This window comes from Pleurodeles waltl, chromosome 10 (genome assembly GCF_031143425.1).
Source record: "Pleurodeles waltl isolate 20211129_DDA chromosome 10, aPleWal1.hap1.20221129, whole genome shotgun sequence".
Lineage (NCBI taxonomy): Eukaryota > Metazoa > Chordata > Amphibia > Caudata > Salamandridae > Pleurodeles > Pleurodeles waltl.
The window spans coordinates 31,795,440-31,815,744 of NC_090449.1; positions in this window are offsets into that span (position 1 = coordinate 31,795,440).

Below are 20,305 nucleotides of genomic sequence, written 5' to 3' on the forward strand. Positions count from 1 at the left end.
TTGACTCCCCTATAGTCTACACAAAACCGGGAACTGACGTCTGGCTTGGGTACCAACACGACTGGCGAGCACCAAGGACTGGCTGAAGGCTCTATGATACCGGCTGCCAACATGGCTTGGACTTCTTCTTCAATAATCTTTGTTTTGCTTCTGGGATGCGGTATGGCCGCTGCCGGGAGACAGTATTCATTTTCAAGCGAATGGGATGTTGGACTAGGGTGGTTCTCCCCGGATATTTAGAGAAGACATCCTGATTGCGATGTACTAGGCGAGTTAGTTGGTTGTGATACAACCCAGAAAGATCGGGATTGATCCATGGTTGTACCTGGTTGGACAGGTCATGGTTAGGTAGCATGGGATAAGGGATGTCTTCAGTAACATCGGAGTTGATAAAATGAACGGAATGCCCCCTGTGGGATCTAACCATTTTTTAAGAAGATTGATGTGATATATCTGTTCCCTGCCACTTCCTTGGGATATGGCCAGCTTATAGGTGGTGGGGTTAATCTGTGCTATCACTTCAAATGGTCCCTGCCATCTGGCCAATAGCTTATTTTCAGTGCTAGGGAGTAAAACTAGAGCTTTATCTCCTACTGTTAAGGTTCGAACTGCACTTCGGGTATCATATATTTGCTTCTGCTTATTCTGAGCTTCCTGTAAAGCAGTATGGGCTTCTTCCCATACTGTATGAAGATTCTCTCTCAAATCTCAGGTATATGTTAAGAGGTCTTTTACTTCCTCCTCAGTGTCCTCCCACTGTTCGGCTAACATATCTAACAGTGTACGTGGTTGTCGGCCGAACAACATCTCAAAAGGGCTATGGCCTAAGGAAGCCTGTACGTGGGTACGGATAGCATATAAAACCAAAAGTAGTTTATTTTCCCAATCCTTACCGGCCTCAGATATGCTCTTTCTTAGTAGGGATTTAATGATTTTGTTGTATCTTTCCACCAGCCCATCTGTTTGAGGGCGATATACTGAGGTACGGATTTGTTTCACCCCTAGCAACCGACATACTTCAGCCATCAATCTAGACATAAAAGGGGTCCCTTGGTCAGTCAACATTTCTTTTGGGAAACCCGCCCTCGAAAAAAACTCTATCATTGCCTGGGAAATAGCTTTAGTGTGTATACTGGGAAGGGGAATGGCCTTGGGATATCGTGTGGCATAGTCCACCAAGACTAAAACATATTGTCTACCCCAAGTGGAAGGGGTGAGGGGACAGATAAGGTCCATTCCAACCCTGGTAAAGGGAATATCTATAATTGGAAGAGGTTGAAGGGGGACGGGTTTTTGTGGAGAGGGGTTGTACAACTGGCATTTGGGACACTCGGAACAATGCTTGCGTATTTCGCCATAAACCCCTGGCCAATAAAACCGTCTAAGGACTGCTTCCTCAGTTTTCTCCCTCCCCAAGTGCCCTTCCCCGTTATCCCCATGTGCTTATTGTAACACTTGTTGCCGGTGACTTCTAGGCACTACTAACTGTAGATCATTTCCTCTTGTGGGTGTGGGATTTCGGTATAATAGATTATTACGAATCAGGAATCTGGGACCTACCCCTTGTGCTGCCCTGGACTCGGCCTGCTGCCATGCGTGTTGTAAAGAAGGGTCCTCATTCTGATTCTGCCGGAAATCCCCGGTAATTGTGCAAATCTTCCCATTAACAATAGGACCATCTTGGGATGTGCGGTTCTGTATAGAGGAACGTCGTTGCTCTCTTTTTTGTCTCTTGCTGAGGGTAACTCGCACCCGTTTGGATTCCTCCATAATCATTCCAGTAGGTGCCTCCGTCCACCAATCCCTCAAAAGGTGCTCTTGCCCGGCTTTCTCTAATAAGGAGGGAAAATCCTCATAATCCGTACCGAGGATTATGTCCTCATCGAGTGTGGAGAGTACCCCTACCCGGAGGTTCTCGTTTCGATCTCCCCATTTCAACCTTATAGTGACAATGGGATAATACCGTTGATCACCAAGTACACAGGTGATGAGGACCTGGGTTTCTGTATCTTCCTGCCCTGGCAATACTAAATCTCCCCTGATCACGCTCTGGCTACAACCGGAATCGATTAGGGCCATCCTTTCCACGTCATTGACGACGATAGGGAGGGTATATTTAGGTTTCTCCCCTCCAGTCCAGAACACTCTTCCCTTGGTCAGACCTATCTCCATAGGTTCCTCTGCATCTTTCTTATGTGGGCAATACCGGACAATATGCTCCCACTCTGAGCAGTTGTAGCACTGGGGACTAGGGCCTGAGTATCCGGAGGGACCCGGGCCCGCTGGTAGAGATCGGTCAGGCCCGAGTTTAATACCGGTCGATGTGGATTTATTCTAGGTATGGCCGGTCTGACAGGAGGTGGAGGAGCCCGACTAACGGTAGCCCGGAAGTCCGAGCCTCTATGATAAGCACAGGCAAGATCTACAGCCGTCTCATTAGTGTGTCCGAGTGGTAGGTGGTAAGGCATCCAAGTACTGTTCTAAGACTATGACGTCAAACATGTCTTCTCTTGTTTTCTCTGTGGCATGTAACCACCTCCTGGCTGCATGTTGGACTCTATAATATAAGGTACAGGGTTCTCCTGATGCTGCCATTTCATTTGTCTAAACCTGATGCGGTAACTCTCACTATCCAAACCCACTCTTTCTAAAATGGTTTTCTTAATGTCCTTGTATGGAAGGGTACCACTCGGATTAATAGCTTGGTATGTTGTTTGTAAGTGACCAGTGAGAAGGGGGGCGATATACTGACCCCATTTGTCCTCAGGCCAATTAGCAGTACTGGTCACGCTTTCAAAGTTTGTGAAGAAAGAATCTGGGTCTTCCTGTTCCTGATAACGTTGCAACACACTACTTGGTACAGTGGGGTGTACTTTTGTATGCGCGATGGTGACGGTAAGCTTGCCCAGTGCTGTTTCATGTACCAGTTGGTTATTGGCCATAATCGTTGCCTGGCTCTTGAGCGCAGTTTGCAACGATTCCCGTTCCTCTTTGGCTTCTTTCATTTGTTGTTCCCATATCAACTGGAGATGCCGTTGCCCTTCGGCCAACTGGGCGATTACATCTGCCATTGTTGCCTTCTCTTCCTTGGTGGCGGTTTCTCCACAAATCCCACTTCTGACACCACTTGTAACCGTATGGGTGTGGTTGAATCACTCTGGACCGCGTTATAGTCTGGAAAAAGGAATTTTATTGGTGATATTGGATGTGGTATTGATCAGGTGAGTATACTTCAGTCTTCGGTTGCTGGGAATAGGGTGGTGGGATGTTCTTGAGGTTTGTTCTTCACTCTTCTCTTTCTGTCTCCCTGGTTCACAGGTTGTCCCCGGGAAGCGCATGTGGAGAGAAGAGAGTAATAGTGGTAAGTGAACAGGATACTTGTATCTATTTTGTTTCCTTATGCTTTCTTATTTTCTTTTCCTGTCTCACTGTTCTTTCCAGGGTTACGTTTCTCAGACTGGTTCTTGTTAGTATGTGCTTTCTTCCGTCTGTTTATTATTGATCTAACTCTTGTGCTTTCTGTCTCGTTATTTTTCTTCAGTGCTCATACGTTCCTGTGCGCGGTGTCTTAGATGGTCTGTTTTGGTTACTGTGCTCTACGGTGCCCAGTGGTAAGTATTTATATCTCTCCCGATTTGTTCTCTCCCTCGTCCTTGTCCTTCTCTCTCTTCCCCCCCCCCCCCCCCCACAGTGCTCGTGCCTTTTTATTTTTCCCTTTTTGTCCTTCCCCCTCCCTTTACTCCTCCCCCCCCCCATCTCTTTCTCTCTCACTCTCATTCAGGGACGTGGTCCCACGCACCTGAATGGCCACGCTTCTCCTGAAGTGTGGCGGGATGCTGCGTTTCGTCCTCCCGGTTGCCTGGAACAGGGTCTTCCGTCACACGTCTTCCGTCTTCTCCTCCAGTGCAAGAACAGTACCGCTGTCTCCAGATCCCGAGCGGGCTCCGCTCCTCGCCTTCCTCGTTCGCCTCTCTCTCTCTCTCTCTGGGTTTCTCCTTCGATGGGTGGTTCACGTCTGCTCTCGTGCCTCCAGCTTTTTCCTACAACCTCCGAACGCCGTAAGTTCTGACAGCGGCACTTTTGACCTCCCGGCGTCCCGCCACTGCTGGTCTGCCCACCAATCACGGGCAGGGAGACCAGGAAGCCTTGGAGTACCAGGGGCAGCGTCAGCACAAGTGAGAGCCATGTGCGGGCGAACTGGTTACTCCAGTATTGGAACTTTCATAGATTCACATGCTTGAATCATTCCCCGTCGTCGAGATGGGAGTCCCGGAACAATTTTCACAAGTAATGTTAAAACATATTGAAGAGAAAAAGGCCCTAGGCCTCTTCAATTTCATAGTCTATCACAGTCATTTTGTGAAAAGGACCAAACCTGATCCTCCACCAATCAGGCGACAGCACTCTTCAGAACCTCCTGAGAGAAGCTCTAGCACCTCAGATTTTCTACCGCACGTCGTGCTAGGGAGTCTCCTCATAGCTCTGCTCTGTCTTCACACCTATATTCAACTATTTTTCTCTCAGAGAAACTCATTTATTTGGATTTGTCAGCTATTTTTCAACTATGTCTGACAAGGAAAAGAAGAGTCTCTTCAGAGACTGCAAGACTTGTGGGAAGAAAAGACTTCATTCTGAAGACCCTCACCAAGACTGCATTTACTGCCTGTACCCAGATCATTCAGCCAAAGACTGTAAGATTTGCCGTACTTTTTCTTCTGAGACCTTAAAAGACAGGGAAGGCAGATTATTAATATGGCTGCAGAAACTAAAACATAGGAAGCATCCAGTTTCTGATTCTGAGAGTGAGGAATCATCAACATCTAAGAGATCATCTAAAAGGGCAAGATCACGCTCTAGATCTCCCTCACAAATCTCAAGAAAAGCCCTCAAAAAGACTGCTTCAGGGTCTTATAAGGGTTGCAGCCCATTTTCTTCCCCAACTAAACTCTCAAGCAAAGAGTGGAAAAGACATTCTTCCAGTTCTGAGAGGCACAGAAAGTCTTAATCTGTTCCACCATCTGTGCCTTTCAAAAAGCCATCCTCTACGACTGGAAAAAAGGCTTTGTCGATGGATTCCCCGTCAACGCCACCGTCGTTGTGTGCATTACCGACGACAATAGCTACTTCTGGATTTCCATCGTCGGCGGCTCCGCCGGCGACATTGTCGACGAGAACAAGTACCCCACCTTCGACGAGAACTGCAACGACGACATCAGCGTCGACGACCGTCTACACCTCGTCATCGTCGACGGCGCTGATGTCAGTGTCAGCCTTACCGTCGTCGACGACTTCGTCGACGGTAGACTCGTCGGCGAGGCTTTCTGCTATTAAAATAACTGTGCGTCCAGCGTCGACGGCACCGTCCATGACGAAGTCAATTTACACGTCGTCGACGACACCATTAACGAGGGAAAAACATCAAAAAAGAGGAGAAAAGTTAACTCCAACCCACACATCACCTAGTAAGGTATCCTCCCTTGTGCCAGTATATCTTTTGGAGGGAGACGAAGATTCAGATGAAGACGGGCCTTTTGGAACAGCCCACAGGCCTTCTGAATTGAATGTAAAGTACCAGGAAGAGGAGGAATATGAAGAAGCTTATGATCCCCAGGTTTACTGCAATATCAACAGGGGGCGTATATTCCTTATCGGAGGCAAATAAAACTGTACAAGAAGGTCAACGCACGTCTGCAGAGCTTATAGACTGTGCAATGGATATAGCGACCACTGCTTTTAGAAAGCTTGGAGGTGCAGCTGTACTAAGAAGACAGGGCTGGCTTAAAGCCACCTCGTTTCGCCCAGAAGTCCAGAATAAAATCCTAGACTTACCCTTTGATGGCCAAGCGCTATTTGGAAAACATGTTGTTGAAGCCCTACAATCAATCAAGACGGACACGGACACGGCAAGGTCATTAGGGACCCTGCAATATCGAAGATCGTCCTTTCTTCCTAGGGGGCATGGCCAACCCTCATACAGAGGGGGATATCAACAACAGAGATATTCTTCCTATCCATCATCCTCACAGCAGTATCGTCCATACTACTCGCAAAGGCAGCCGACTCAACCAGCCTATAGTAGACCGGCAGGCCGTGGACGTTCAACCCGTCCGGCCAAAGATTCAGCTCGTAGGACCTGATGTTTTCGAGGCGCCGGCTACGCTCAGTCCTCCTCCTGTCACCCTGGGCGGGAGGATCTCCTTATTCCTCAGTCAATGGCAAACCACAACATCAGACAAGTGGGTCCTACAATTAGTGGAACGGGCCATACTTTAGAAGTTATCCAGATACCTCCCTCCAACCCTCCCCGCAGGACTCCTTCAAGGTATCCTCAACAACTCAAAGAAGAAGTCGACAAGCTGCTTCTCAAGGGAGCTATAGAGAAGGTGCCTCGGGCCCAACGAGGAACAGGATTTTATTCCAGGTTCTTCATCATTCGGAAAAAGTGGAAAGATTGGAGGCCGATCCTCGATTTAAGGGGACTAAATGTATACCTAAAAAGGCAATTGTTCCGAATGATCAGCCTGCAAGACGTCCTTCTGCGTCTCAATCAAAGAGATTTTATGTAATCACTAGACCTCAAAGACGCATACTTCCACATACCCATCCACCCTACCCACAGAAAATATTTGAGATTCACCGTAGCCGGGAGCCATTATCAATACCGCGTCCTTCCTTTCGGACTCAAATCAGCCCCAAGAATATTTACCAAATGCCTAGCACCAGTCGCAGCCTTTCTCAGAAGAAGAAAGCACCAGGTTTTTCCATACTTAGACGATTGGTTAATAAAGGCAAAAACTTACGAAGGAGCACACAAGTTAACAAGAAAGTGCATTTCTTTACTGACCAATCTCGGATTCACAATCAACTGGGAGAAGTCCAACCCTCTACCAGTACGCAATATTACTTTTCTGGGAGCAAAACTGAACTCAGAATCCGGCATGGCATGTCCCACGTTAGAGAGGCAACAAATATTACTGACCCTAGTGAGTTCCATACAGAGAAGACGAAAGGTTACTGTCCGTCTCTTCAAATCACTGTTGGGCATGATGTCTTCATGCATACCTCTGATCCCTCTGTCGGCTAAAGATGCGCCCCTTACAGGAGCAGCTAAATCGTCAATGGCTCCAAGTATCAGGCACTTTTGAAGACCAGGTACAATTAATTCCGATAATGATCAAAACTCTGAGATGGTGGTCTCAAAAGCACCATCTGTCAATCGGCCTCTCGTTTCTTCAACAGCCAGCCCCGTGGACCATAACAACTGATGCCTCACTGGAAGGCTGGAGAGCGGTGTTACAGGACCTGAAAATAAGTGGCAAATGGACAATGCATCTGGCATCAATGCATATCAATTGCCTAGAACTTAGGGCAGTGCACCTGGCCTTACAAGCGTTTCTCCCAAGAATCTCAGGATCGCGAGTGGTGATAAGAACGGACAACACCACTACGATGCATTACCTCAACAAACAAGGAGGCACAGGATCTCTCACCCTCTCCAGGGAAGCCCAAGCGATCTGGAACTGGGCCTCGCAGCAAGGCATCACACTATCAGCGGTACACTTGCCTGGAATAAACAACAAGACAGCAGATGCACTCAGCAGGCAGAAATCGGACTGCCACGAGTGGGAGCTAGACCAGACAGTACTGAACCAGATTTTTTCCAGGTGGGGAACACCAACGGTGGATCTGTTTGCGAAGAAGGACAACGCCAAATGCCGGATCTTCGCAAGTTGGCATCACCAAAAGGGATCTTGGGGGAATGCGTTTTCGATAGTCTGGTCAGACATCTTTGCTTACGCCTTTCCTCCCATTCCGTTGATCCCAAGGGTCCTCACGAAGATGAAAACAGAACCGTGCACTCTGATACTGATAGCCCCGTACCGGCCGTGCCAACATTGGTTCACGGAGCTCCTCATTCTGTCAGTCAAACCTCATACTCCACTGGAGCCGTTACCTCAATTACTAACAATGAACAACGGCCAGGTTCGGCACCCCGATCCGCAGTCAATGCGGTTATCAGCATGGCTCCTCACCACAGAGAGTTTGCGCATTTGAATATCCCGCAGGACTCGAAGCCCAGAGCGGATAGCACGAACAAGACGTATCAGTGTAAATGGAAAAGATTCTGTGCCTGGTGTCATCAGCGTCAGATTGACCCTCTAGTCTCACCACCAGAGGAAATATTGCCGTATCTCTTACAGTTAGCTCAATCTGGCCTAGCACACTCGTCCATTAAAGTTCACTTAGCAGCTATAGCTGCATACAGACGTTCAGATGACACACCCTCACTCTTCTCTTCTCGGCTGATTAAGAGATTTATAAAGGGGCTTTTCAGGGTTTACCCTCCTTTCAGACCACCACCTCCTTCGTGGAATCTGAATATTGTTTTGGCACAACTGATGAAGCATCCGTTTGAACCGATCCATCGTGCTTCCCTCAAGTTCTTGTCGTGGAAGGTTGCCTTATTGATAGCCCTTACATCAGCTAGGCGGGTCAGCGAGGTGCAAGCGCTGTCCATCCAAGAGCCATTCCTGCAGCTTAAACATGATAGACTGTTAATGCGCACTAACCCGCATTTTATTCCAAAGGTTCCGTCAGACTTTCACATGAACGAACCTTTAGTCTTCAAGTCTTTTTTCCCTCATCCATCTACTCCGGCGGAGAGGGCATTACACTCTTTAGACATTAAAAGATGTGTTAAATTTTATTTGGACAGGACTAAATCTTTTCGACGCTCTAATCAGTTATTTGTGGCGTACAGTGCTCCTACGAAGGGGTACCCACTATCCAAGCAGAGTATTTCCAGATAGATCACCTCAGCCATTCGCTTTTGCCATCAAGCAGCGGGCAAACCTTTGCAGTCATCTGTGCATGCTCACTCTACGAAAAAAGTCTCATCATCAGCGGCACTGTTTGCCGGAGTGCCACTACAAGACATTTGTAGGGCAGCAACGTGGAAGAGCTGTCATACATTCACTAAGCACTACTGCTTGGAATCCCTCTCTCACGGAGAAGTAGCAGTGGGCCAGGCAGTTCTCAGGAATCTCTTCAGGTGAAGGTGAGCCATTTCTCCTACATCCCTCTATCCTAGAACAGGTATGCACATTGTTCACATTTAAAAAAAAAAAAAAAAAAGAGAGAAAAACAGAAACGTATATAAGGATAAAAGAACTCTATCACAATCACATAAGTAAGCGGCTTTGCAAACATTGATCATGTTACAGTAGTGTCTTATAATAATTTATTTTACTGTTTTTCTTGGAATTTCATCATGTATCACCACAGGTATATCTGTATGTAATAGAGATAAGTATATAGATGTGTTTATATATATATATATATATATATATATATATATATATATATATATAGACATATGGGTGTATACTTATATAGTTCATCATTTTCTGCATGATGATAATAAGGTTTTGTGGTTCAAGATATTTTGTTTATTAGAGGTGTTGTCATATTACAATGCGCATAGTTATTGCTCTCTACTCTGATTCAAGCATGTGAATCTATGAAAGTTCCAATACTGGAGTAAGAAAATAAGTTACTTACCTGTAACTGTAGTTCTCCAGTATTGGAATCTTTCATAGATTCACATGCGACCCACCCGCCTCCCCGGAGAAGCTCACTTCACCTCTTTCTTTCTTTATATATTCAACATAATATACGCACTTGTGCTTGGAAAATCTGAGGTGCTAGAGCTTCTCTCAGGAGGTTCTGAAGGGTGCTGTCGCCTGATTGGTGGAGGATCAGGTTTGGTCCTTTTCACAAAATTACTCTGATAGACTATGAAATTGGAGAGGCCTAGGGCCTTTTTCTCTTCAATATGTTTTAACATTACTTGTGAAAATTGTACCGGGACTCCCATCTCGACGACGGGGAATGATTCAAGAATGTGAATCTATGTAAGATTCCAATACTGGAGAACTACAGTTACAGGTAAGAAACTTATTTTCTTCCAGCCCGTCACATGAATATATTAATGTTTATTGAAAAGCCTTTCTAATTATGGACAAGTAAATATACCAGTGGTTTATTTTATTTGTTCACATCAAATAGCTTAGTATTTAAAGACTTGCTGTTTGGGGCTTAAAAGAGAGAGAGAGAGGGAGAGAGAAAAAGCTATGAATTTCCTTCTGACTTTGTTGGTGGGTTTCAATTTCCTCAGTTTGGTTGACTTATGTCACCATGGAGGATAATGGCGATCAAGGTTGCGCAGAAAATATGGAGGAATCTGAGGGAGAATTTAAAAAAAGAAATTCGAGAGATATCCTAGATGCTTCTATCTCTACCTCGATAACTAAAGCAATTTCATCTTCCTTTAAGAATTTTGTCTCTGACATTGGCAACTAAGTGCTACAGCCATTATTAAATCTATAACAATTACGTCAAGAGGTGGCCACTTTAAAAGGCCTTATGATGACTTAGATGAGCTGTGTCTTGATGATCTGTATTATGATGATACTGGGTATGATGGTTCTGACACTGTTAATATGAATAAAAGACAACGATGGATAATCCTCAAGAGGTTATCCTTGACTCTGAGGTTAACCCTGTGTTTGAACCCCACTCTTATTGCAACATTCTCGCCCTGCTGAATGGTTCTCTCCTTCGTTTGTGGAGGCATATATTAAGTCAGGTATTAGGAATCCAAAAGACAGGACCACCAGGACCAAAATGAGGGCTAGTATAATCCAAAAATAGTAACCTTTCTAAGCAAAGGTGGGAAAGACCCAAGATAAGAGGTTAGTAGGGACAGGGCTTCATGCCATAATAAGGTACGAGATATCTTGGGGCCTTTGGCAATAATTTTGGGTTCCACTGAACAGGTCAAGTCCTCAGGGGAGCCTTTGGAACTGGAAATAGTTTCTAGGTGGGCCCAGATTGCATTGTGTTTTCTAGGGAATTCCAATATGGGTTTTTCTTTTGAAAGAAGGAAGGGTTTGGTCTTACACATATATCCAAAATTGGGTGAGTTAGCCAGTGGTGAAACTGCTGCAAATAAGCAGGGTAGCTTGTTTAGGGATGTGTTCATCAGAGAAATAGTGCACAATGTACAGGCCTTTATCTCCCTTGACAAGGTGCATGTGTACCTACTGAAAGTTGTCTGAAAGGTCTTTCCCCAGCCCAGTGGATACAGGGGTTGGTTCACTGGCTGCCAATTCTCTTTCAGACTCTACTACAGCTGTCAATTCCAAGTATACAAGACCTGTTTTCTTCCCTCAGAGGAGAAGAGTGGGCAGGTTCGGCTTCGGATATGCTGCAGGCCAGTCAAGGGGAGAGGGAGTGCAAGGTAAGAGTGTGCTCTCGTTCTTTCGCGAAGGTATGGGGCTGAGTTGTCTTTCACGCTGAATATCAAAATCCAGTGCTTTTCTCCCGGAAAGGAGAGAATTCAGTCTCCTTGGAAATTGTTAGAAATGGGGACTTTAGTTGGCAGTCAGGTTACCCCCTGTCCAAGCAAGCACCCTCACTCTAGTCAGGGTAAAGGAGAATTACACTCAGTTAACCCCGCTCACCCTCATGGTAGCTTGGCACAAGCAGGTACGCTTAACTTCAAAAGCAATATGTAAAGTATTTGTACTAGCACACAGTAATACAGTGAAACACTACAAAATGGACATCACACCAGTTAAGTAAAATAGGTAATCCCCCCCGTAAGTGGGTGTTGCGTGTAGTTTCTCTAGCCGTGATGCGTCGATCTCCCAGCCCCGGTGCAGGTGGAGCGTTGATTTCAGCTTCAAAGCCGTCGACGCGCCGTTTTATCAGCCTTGTTGCAGAAGATGCATCAAAAATGTACCTGCACTGTGTCCTGTGCGTGGATTTTCAGTTCATGCCTGCCAACTTCACCTTTCATGGGCCCAGGGACTCGATAGGGCACCACTTGGCAGGGCAGAAGTCTCAGCAGAGAGTCTAGGTGGTGACAAAGGAAGTCTTTGATGGCCCTAAGGCTTCAACAACAGGAGGCAAGCTCAATTCAAGCCCTTGGAGATTCTTCTCAAGCAGGATTACACAAGAAAGACCAGTCTGTGTCCCCTTTCACAGGCAGAAGCAGCAACCTCAGGATAGCCCAACGAAGCACAGACACAGGCAGGGGCATCACTTCTCTTCAGCTGTTCTCCTTGGCAGAAGTTCCTCTTGATTCCAGAAGTGATCTAATTTTGAGGGATTTTGGGTCCACTATTTATAACCCTTTCTGCCTTTGAGGTAGGCAAACTTCAAAGGTAAGTCTCTCTTATTTGAAAGATCCTGCCTTGCCCAGGCCACGCTCCAGACACACACCAGGGGGTTGGAGACTGCATTGTGTGAAGGCAGGTACAGCCCTTTCAGGTGTGAGTGACCACTCCTCCCCTCCCTCCCAGCACAGATGGCTCATCGGGATATTCAGGCTACACCCCAGCTTCTTTTGTGTCACTGTCTAGAGGAGAGGTGCAAACAGCCCAACTGTCAAACTGATCCAGATAGGGAATCCCAGCCAGAGAATCCACATAAAGGCATAGTCACCGAATGGTTTAAGCAATAAAATGCCTACTTTCTAAAAGTGACATTTTGTAGGAAGTTGGCTCTGTACACATGCAGTATTTTGTGTGGATGGCACCCTGAGGGGGATGCCATGTCGACTTTGCCTTTTTCTCCCCACCAACACACACAATCTGCAATGGCAGTGTGCATGTGTTAGGTGAGTGGTCCCAAAGGGTGGCACAACACATGCTGCAGCCCTTAGAGACCTTCCCTGGTCACAGGGCCATTGGTACCACTGGTACCTTTTACAATTGACTTATCTGTGTGCCAGGGGTGTGCCAATTGTAGAAACAATGGTACATTTTTAGTGAAAGAACACTGGTGCTGGGGCGTGGTTAGCAGGGTCCCAGCACACTTCTTAGTCAAATCAGCATCAATATCAGGCAAAAAGTGAGGGGTAACTGCAACAGGGAGCCATTTTCCTACACATTTTCAAACACACAATCTACAACAACCTTTACCAAAAGATGTATTTTTATATTGTGAGTTCAGAGACCCTAAACTCCATATTTCTATCTGCTCCCAAAGGGAATCTGCACTTTAATAATTTTTAAAGGCAGCCCCCACGTTAACCTATGACAGAGATAGGCCTTGCACAGTGAAAACCGAATTTGGCAGTGTTTCAATGTTAGGACATGTAAAGTACATTAGTATGTGCCCTACCTTAAACATACACTGCACCCTACCTATAGGGCTACCTAGGGCCTGCCTTAGTGGTGCCTTACAAGTATGAAAAGGGAAGGTTTAGGATTGGCAAATGGATACACTTGCCAAGTCGAATTGGCAGTTTGAAATTGCACACACAGACACTGCAGTGGCAGGTCTGAGCCATGTTTACAGGGCTACTCTTGTGGGTGGCCCAACCATTGCTGCAGGCCCAATAGTAGCATTTGATTAACAGGCCCTGGGCACCTCTAGTGCACTGTACTAGGGACTTAGTAGTAAATCAAGTATGGCAATCATGGAAAGGCAATTACATATACATTTTAAACAGGAGCACTGGCACTTTAACACTGGTTAGCAGTGGTAAAGTGCCTAGAGTATAAAAAACAGCAAAAACAGAGTCCAGCGCACATGAACAACCTGGTAAGCAGAGGCAAAAAGTTAGTGGAGCCCGCGCCAAGGATGCCAAGTTTAACAGAAATCAAAAGGTTTCATTTAAATGGGGAGGTGGAGTGTTGTTCTTTCCACCCAGAACAGTTTGTCAGCAATATTTTCTGGTTCAAAAGAAAAACAAAAAGTTCAGACCTGTAATAACCCTGAAGGAGTTGATCCACTTTGTAGTGTTTCACCATTTCAAGATGAAAACAGTACTCTGCTTGAGGTTTGTTACAGATAGGGAATTGGATGGCACACTTAGATCTGAAAGATGTGTACCTGGCAGTTCCCATATTTCATGGGCACAGAAAATATCTTCAGTTTCTTTTGAAGGGAAACCTATACAGATTCATATCCCTTTCTTTTGGGCTGTTTTTTGTATTTGGCTCCTTAGTGCTTCACCAATACTCTGAAGCAAGCCTCAACCTTCCTCAGAATAAAGCAGTGACGATTGGTTGTGTACCTGCGCTAAATAATATTCTTCAATCAGGAGAAGGATCTCTTGGTGGATTAGGTGGACAGTGGACCTTATTCAGAATCTAGGGTTCATAGTGAATGTGGAGAAGTCAGATCTGCCTCCTTCCCGAAGAATAGACCTTTTGGGCCCTCCTAGTAGACTCGAAGAAAGGCATATTGATGATGCCAGTGGTAAAATTAAAGGGGAACAGGAAGGAATTAAGATCTGTTCTGGTTCAGTCCCATATATCACTGAGACATTTGGACAGGATAATGGGTCTTATTGGCTTCCGTCATACTGACTTTTCTCTAGATAATGGGATCTTCAAAGTGTAAAAATAAGACATTTGCAGAAAGGGCTAGGATACTCTTCGATGGTTCCTTTAGATGCAGAGTCGAATGAAGAAGTGTCTTTGTGGCTGGCACATATGGACGACTGACACAGGCAGACAGTTTTTTCCTCAAACTCAGATCTTGTATTAGAATCCGATGCAAGTCTACCGGGGTGGGGCAGAAGGAGGGGCACCTTTTGAACTTGAGGAAGATTGTCCATGAAGAAGTCGTCAATGCACATAATCTGGTTAGAGCTTCTTTCAGGCTCCTTTGCAGTTCAAAGCCTGGTAAAGGGCAGAGTAAAGTGTGCAGTGCTCCTCTGGATGGATAGCGTGACTGTAGTCCAGTATCTCAACAAGTGTGGGAGGACAACATCAAAACCATTAGCAGAGTTAACAAAAGCACTGTAGGAATTCTGCCTCACGCAGGGTATTTTGCTGGTGGCCAAGTGCATTCTGGGTTTAGTAAATGGAATACCAGATTATAACTCCATAAATTTGGTGGACAGCAACAATTAGAGTTTGGACTATCAGGTATTCAAAACCTTGGAGGAGAAATTAGGACATTTTTCTATAGATCTCTCTGCATCCAGACTGATGACTAAGTTGGACAGGCTTTTAAGTTGGAGACTGGATCCAAATGCCCTGGCAATGGACATGTTTCACCATGAGTGATCAAAGGATGTTCACTACGCTTTCCCTCCCTTTGTCGTGATAGCAAGAAGCCTGGAGCAAATTTGCAGACTATGAGCAAAGGTAGTGATGGTGACACCTCTATGGAGGATTCTGCAGTGGTACCCAACTCTATCAGAACTGTCAGTGGAGTGCCCTACTCTGCTGCCAGTCTTCCAAGGTATATTGAAGAATCATTTACGGTAGGTACATGTGATGGTGTCCTGGAACAAGCTAGTTTTGGTGGCATGGAATCTTTCAAGATGTTTGCAGATGTGCCTGTCATTTTGAATGAGTCTTCAGAATCCATTGAGGTATAATAGGCCTACAGCGGGGTATGTTCTTGAGGGGCCTCTTTTGTCTGCAACTCAACAGTCAAAGGCTAATAAATAACTTGAAAGGGCAGGTGCATGAGTGAGTTAAAGTATTCACGGATGGATGGGTGTGTGAGTGAAGGGGATGGGTGAGTGAAAGAGTAGGTGGATAGATGAGTGAAAGGATGAATGAGTGAAAGAATGGATTGATGAGTGAAAGAGGTTGGATGAATGGATAAGTGAAAGAATGGATGGATGGATGAAACAGTGGACAGGTGGATGAGTGAAAGGGTGAATGGATGATGAGAGAATATGGATGCATGAATGAGTGAAAGAATGGCTGTAAGTGGATGGATGGATGGTGTAAGAGGTTGGATGAATGGATGTATGGATAGATGAATTGAGCAACGGGGTGGATGGATGGACAAATTGAAAGGATGGAAAGATGAATGAGTGAAAGGATGGATGGATGATGAGTAAAAGAACGTATGCTGGGGCCTTATGAACCCCCAACTTTAACAGCTACAGCGGGTGCAGTTCTTGATGTGCCTCTTCTGTTTGCAACTTGGCAGACAAAGATGAGTGGGGGATAGGATGGATGGATATAGGTGAAAAGGTGAAGGGACAGGTGAGTTAAAGGATGGTAGGGTAGATAGATGAGTGAATGAAGAAATGGATGTAAGAATGGCTGAGTGAAGAATGGAAGGATGAGTGAAAGTGAAGATATATGGAAGAAAGGGTGGATAGATGGCTGTGAGAAAGAATGGAGAGAAATTGAGAGAGGAAGGGTGGCTGAAAGTATGGATGGATGAGAGAAATAATGGATGGGTGAGTAAAATGGAGGTCAGATGGGCGGATGGATGAACAGGTAAATGGATGGATAAGTGAAAGGATGGATGAGTGAGTGAAAGGATGGATGGATGAGATGAGTGAAAGGGAGGTTGGATGGATGGCATGAAAGGGTGGATGGGATGAGAGAAAGGACAGATGGATGAGTAACAGAAATGATGGATGAGAGAAAGAATAGATGAGTGAAAGAATGGCTGAATGAGTGAAAGAGGTGTATGGACGGATGGGTAAAAATATGATGGGATAGTGAAAGAATGCACAGATAAGAGAAAAGGAGGGTGTATGGATGGATGGAAGGCGGGGTAAAAGGATGCCTGAAATGGAGGGTGAACGGATGAGAGTCAAAGGATGGATGGGTGAGTGGATGGATGATGGATAAGTGAAAAGGTGGCTGGATGGAGTGAAAGGATGGATGGATGGATGAGTACAAGGATAGAAGGCTGAATGACTGAAAGGATGGATGAGTCGAAGGGTGGCTAGACAGATGGATAGGTGAAATGGTGGATAAATGATAGGTTTAATGGATAGGTTTGGAGATGGAAGGATAGGTTTTGATATGGATGGGCAGACAGAATGGTGAATGACTGAATGATGGATAAAAGAATGAATGGATGACAGAATGTAAAGGTGTAATGGTAAATATCAGCAGGTGGGTGGAAGGACGAATTAATGAATGCTTGAAAGGAAGAGAAAAGAGAGCTGTAATCGGGAAAGTTGTGATGACTTCTTTTGTTTGCTTGGTGCCTTAAGTACTTTGGTTCGAAGTGGAGGGTATTTTCATTTTCTGGCTACTCCCTTGTACGGCACCATTAAAGCTTACAGATCAGCTAGGAACTTTGAAGTATCTGGTGTCTGGATCCTATTTCAACAACTGTGGTGGGGGTGTGTAGGAGGCTGGCCTGGCTTATAGTGAGTACCTTGTGGTACTTACACCTTGTGCCAGGTCAGTTATCCCTTATTAGTAGAAAAGAGGTGTTCTAGCAGCTTAGGCTGATAGAGGTAGCTATAGCAGAGCAGCCTAGGCTGAACTAGGAGACATGCAAAGTTCCTACTATACCACTTATATCATATAGCACTATATCAGAAGAAAACACAATACTCATAGTTACTAAAAATAAAATTAAGGTACTTTTTTATTTTAGTGACAATATGCCAAAAGTATCTCAGAGGATACCCTCACTTAGGAGGTAAGTAATATACACAAATTATATGTACACAAACCAAAATCAGGTAAGTAACAGTAAGAAAAGTAGTGCAAACAATGTTGAATCACAATAGAATGCAATAGGTAGAAATAGGCCTAGGGGCAACACAAACCATATACTCCAAAAGTGGAATGCGAATCACGAATGGACCCCAGGTCTATGGTAGGTTGTAGAGGGTCGCTGGGACTGTTAGAAAACACTAAGGGTGTCCAAGATACCCAACCCCAAGACCCTGAAAAGTAGGAGTAAAGTTACCCTACTACCCCAGAAAGACAGTATAGTCGAGATAGGGGATTCTGCAAGAACAACAACTGCCAGCAAAACACTGAAGACGGATTCCTGGACCTGAGGACCTGCAAAGGAAGGGGACCAAGTCCAAGAGTCACACAAGTGTCCAGGGGGGGCAGGAGCCCACTAAACCCCGGATGAAGGTGCAGAAAGACCGCAAACAAGCCTTGCTAGCTGCAAGTGTCGCGGTTGAGGATTTTGGGTGCTGCTGGGGACCAGGAAGGACCAGGATGTCGCCCCTTGGAGGAGGAGACAGAGGGGACGCTCAGCAACTCAGATAGCCCCCGCAGAAGCAGGCAGCACCCGTAGAAGTACCGGAACAGGCACTTAGAAGATCTGAGGACAGCGGTCGACTCAGAGTCACAAAGGAGGGTCCCTCGACGTCGGAGTCCAACTCAGCGAGTTGGGCAATGCAGGACGGAGTGCTGGGGACCTGGGCTAGGTTGGGCACAAAGGAAGTCTTGGAAAAGTGCACAGAAGCCCGAGCAGCTGAAGATCACGCAGTACACAGGATTACTGTCTGGCTTGGGGACGCAAGGACTTACCTCCACCAAATTTGGACACTGGACTATGGGAGACACTTGGACCCAGCTCCTGTGTTGCAGGGACCACGCTCGTCGGGATGAGAGGGGACCCAGAGGACCGGTGATGCAGAAGTTTGGTGCCTGCGTTGGCAGGGGGAAGATTCAGTCCACCCACAGGAGATTTCTTCTTGGCTTCCAGTGCAGGGTGAAGGCAGGCAGCCCTCAGAGCATGCACCACCAAGCAACAGTCGAGAAAGCCTGCAGGATGAGGCGTACAATGTTACTGGTTGTCGTCTTGCTACTTTGTTGCGGTTTTGCAGGCGTCCTGGAGCAGTCAGCTGTCGATCCTTGGCAGAAGTCGAAGAGGGAAGTGCATAGGAACTCTGGTGAGCTCTTGCATTCGTTATCTGAGGAATAGCCCAGAGGAGAGACCCTAAATAGCCCACAGAGGAGGATTGGCTACTGAGAAAGGTAAGCACCTATCAGGAAGGGTCTCTGACGTCACCTGCTGGCACTGGCCACTCAGAGCTGTCCATTGTGCCCTCACACCTCTGCATCCAAGATGGCAGAGGTCTGGGACACTGGAGGAGCTCTGGGCACCTCCCCTTGGAGGTGCTGGTCAGGTGAGTGGTCACTCCCCTTTCCTTTGTCCAGTTTCGCACCAGAGCAGGGCTGGGGGATCCCTTAACCGGTGTAGACTGGCTTATGTAGAGAGGGCACCATCTGTGCCCATCAAACAAAGCATTTCCAGAGGCTGGGGGAGGCTACTCCTCCCCAGCCCTTCACACCTACAAAGGGAGAGGGTGAAACACCCTCTCTCAGAGGAAATCCTTTGTTCTGCCTTCCTGGGACCAAGCTGTCCAGGCCCCAGGGGGGGCAGAAACCTGTCTGAGGGGTTGTCCGCAGCAGTAGCTGCAGTGGACATCCCGGAAAGCAAGTTTAGCAGTACCCGGGCTCTGTTTTGGAGACCCGGGGATGCATGGAATTGTCCCCCAATACCAGAATGGTATTGGGGGTGACAATTCCATGATCCTAGACATGTTACATGGTCATGTTCGGAGTTACCATGGTGACGCTACATATAGGTATTGACCTATATGTAGTGCACGCGGGTAATGGCGTCCCCACACTCACAAAGTCCAGTGAAATTGCCCTGAACTATGTGGGGGCACCTTGGCTAGTGCCAGGGTGCCCTCACACTAAGTTACTTTGCACCTAACCTTCACTAAGTGAGGGTTAGACATATAGGTGACTTATAAGTTACTTAAGTGCAGTGTAAAATGGCTGTGAAATAACGTGGACGTTATTTCACTCAGGCTGCAGTGGCAGTCCTGTGTAAGAATTGTCTGAGCTCCCTACGGGTGCTAAAAGAAATGCTGCAGCCCATAGGGATCTCCTGATACCCCAATACCCTGGTTACCTCAGTACCATATACAAGGGAATTATATGGGTGTACCAGTATGCCAATGAGAATTGGTAAATTTAGTCACTAGCCTGCAGTGACAAATTTGGAAAGCAGAGAGAGCATAAACACTGAGGTTCTGGTTAGCAGAGCCTCAGTGTTACAGTTAGGCACCACACAGGGAACACATATAGGCCACAAAGTTATGAGCACTGGGGTCCTGGCTAGCCGGATCCCGGTGACATATCAAACACACTGACAACATAGGCTCTTCACTATGAGCACTGGGCCCTGGCTAGCAGGATCCCAGTGAGACAGTAAAAACACCCTGACATATACTCACAAACAGGCCAAACGTGGGAGTAACAAGGCTAGAAAGAGGCTACCTTCCTACAGGGTATTGAATACCTTAGCTTTTTAGCAGTGAATCAAAAGCCCTACAGGACTATTAATGATGTGCGATTTCAGCAGGACATCAGGAGATTGATGGAAAAACGGTTGGGGAGCATCCATTAGTATCTACACTGCTTAGAGATATTAGATATATGAACCCCCTAAACCTAGGTACTCAGTCATGTGGGGTGTTAATCTGGTGTTACGTTTTTTTTTACTACTGGGAGGATAATGAGGTTTAATC